Source organism: Sceloporus undulatus, chromosome 2, assembly GCF_019175285.1.
Source record: "Sceloporus undulatus isolate JIND9_A2432 ecotype Alabama chromosome 2, SceUnd_v1.1, whole genome shotgun sequence".
In the NCBI taxonomy this organism is placed as follows: domain Eukaryota; kingdom Metazoa; phylum Chordata; class Lepidosauria; order Squamata; family Phrynosomatidae; genus Sceloporus; species Sceloporus undulatus.
The window spans coordinates 322,819,962-322,822,401 of NC_056523.1; positions in this window are offsets into that span (position 1 = coordinate 322,819,962).

Here is a 2,440-nt window from a genome sequence, read left to right on the forward strand (position 1 = left end):
TATTATTATTATTATTATTATTATTATTATTATTATTATTATTATTATTAACCTTTATTTATGAAGCGCTGTAAATTTACACAGTACTGTACATAAAATCTTTTTAGTTAGACGGTTCCCTGCCCTCGGGCTTACAATCTAAAAAGGCATGACACAGAAGGAGAAGGGAGTGGTGGAGGGAAAGGGTAAGAGGTCCAGCAGTTCCTCTCTACCTCCAAGGCCTGGACCAAGGTAGATGGACTGGAGGGAGGGGTTGGCTTCATAATGGATGGTTAATCTTCTTCCAGGGAAAATACATACTCTCAAGTAGGATAATACATATACAGTACATAGCAATATAGGAAATGGTTTGATAAACAGGCACCAAAAGAACATCAAATAGTAAGCAACAATTATGCAATGCCTGGGAAGGCTTCTCTGAACAGGATGGTTTTCAACTCCATTTTGAAACTGGTTAAAGAAGTGATGGCTCTTGTTCGCGGGGGAAGAAGGTTCCAGGAGTGAGGGGCAGCAAGTGAAAAGGGGCGAATCCGGGATGGGGCAGAGGAAATCCTGGGCTGAGACAGGAACCCTTGACTACCAGAACGGAGGGCCCGAGTGGGAAGGTGAGGAGAAAGAAGGTCTGATAAGTAAGGAGGGACCAGCCCATCAAGGGCTTTAAATGTCGACAGCAGGAGCTTATACTGAATACGGAAAGGGAGGGGGAGCCAGTGAAGGGATGCCAACAAAGGAGAGATATGGTTAGAGCGGTGGGCGGATGTGATAATGCGTGCAGCTGAATGCTGGACAGAGATTAAAGGACGGAGGTAGGAAAGAGGAAGCCCAGCCAGGAGGACATTACAGTAATCAAGTCGTGAGACCACTAGGGCATGGACCAGGATCTTGGCAGTAGAGGCGGAGAGATATGGTCGGATTTTGGCAATATTGTACAAAAAGAATCTACAAGCCTTGGCTGTGGTCTGGATCTGAGAGATACACGACAGAGAAGAATCAAAGATAAAACCAAGACTGTGGGTTTGCTGGACTGGTTGAATAGAAATGTTATCCACAGAGACAGAAAAGGAGTGTTGAAGGGTGGGCTTAGGAGGAAAGACAAGAAGCTCCATCTTGGACATGTTGAGCTTCAAATGCCGATGGTGCATCCACTGAGAGACAGCTGTGAGGCAAGACGAAACTTGCTGTTCAAGCCTTGGAGAAAGGTCAGGGGCGGAAAGATACAACTGGGTGTCATCGGCATACAGATGGTAGGAAAAACCAAAAGAGCTAATGAGTTTTCCTAAGGACAGTGTGTAGAGAGAAAACAGAAGGGGACCCAGAACAGAGCCCTGGGGCACTCCAACAGATAAGGGAACAGGAGAAGAAGTCTGACCACCTGCAACTACTGCAAAATATCTGCCAGACAAGTAAGATCTAAACCAGTCAAGAACAGAATCTGAGAACCCAAGGTCAGAAAGTGTATTAACTAGAAGAGAGTGATCAACGGTGTCAAAGGCTGCAGACATATCGAGAAGGATGTGAACAGAGTAAAAGCCATTAGCCTTGGCCTGTAAAAGGTCATTCGAGATCTTAGTGAGAGCTGTCTCTGCAGAATGCCTTGGGCGGAAACCAGACTGAAAGGGATTGAGGATGGAGTTGGCTTCAAGAAACTCAAGACAGCGCGAATAAACAACCCGTTCCAAAACCTTAGAAAGAAAGGGGAGAAGAGAAATCGGACGATAGCTAGACAGAGAGGAGGGGTCAAGAGAAGGTTTTTTCAGAATTGGGGAAATGAGAGCATGTTTGAAGTCCGAGGGGAAGGAGCCTGTAGAGAGAGAGAGAGAGATTGAAGATATGGAGAAGCGAGGGCAGAAAGGAGGGAGCTATAGAGATTAGAAGACGAGTAGGAATTGGATCAAGAGAACAGGTTGCAGGTTTGGAGGAATTCAGAAGTGTAGAGAGTTCATCCAAAGAGGCAGGAGGAAACACAGAAAATTTGTTAGGCGAGGGCGATAGAAGATTAAGAGCAGAAGAAGAATCAGGGGGGACTATCTCAGAGCGAATAGAGGTAATCTTAGAGATGAAATAATTAGCAAAGTCATTAGGAGAGAATGATGAAGAGACAGGAGGAGAGGGAGGTTTAAGCAACGTGATGAAGGTGGAGAATAATTGCTGCGGGCACCTCTCATTGGCGGAGATCAATGATTTGTAATAATTCTGTTTTGCCATAGAGAGGGTGCGTGAGAAGGAAGAAAGAACAAATTTGAAATTGAAAAAATCAGCCCACTGTTTGGACTTTCTCCAAAGACTTCGGCCGCTCTAGAGCAGGACCGGAGAAACTTAATGATGGGGGTAAGCCAGGGCTGAGGCCTAGTCTTAGAGGAAGAAGTGCATACAGAGACAGGGGCAAAATGGCCAAGAGTTGAGGAAAGAGTGGAGTTAAATAAAGACTATTTAAATAAAT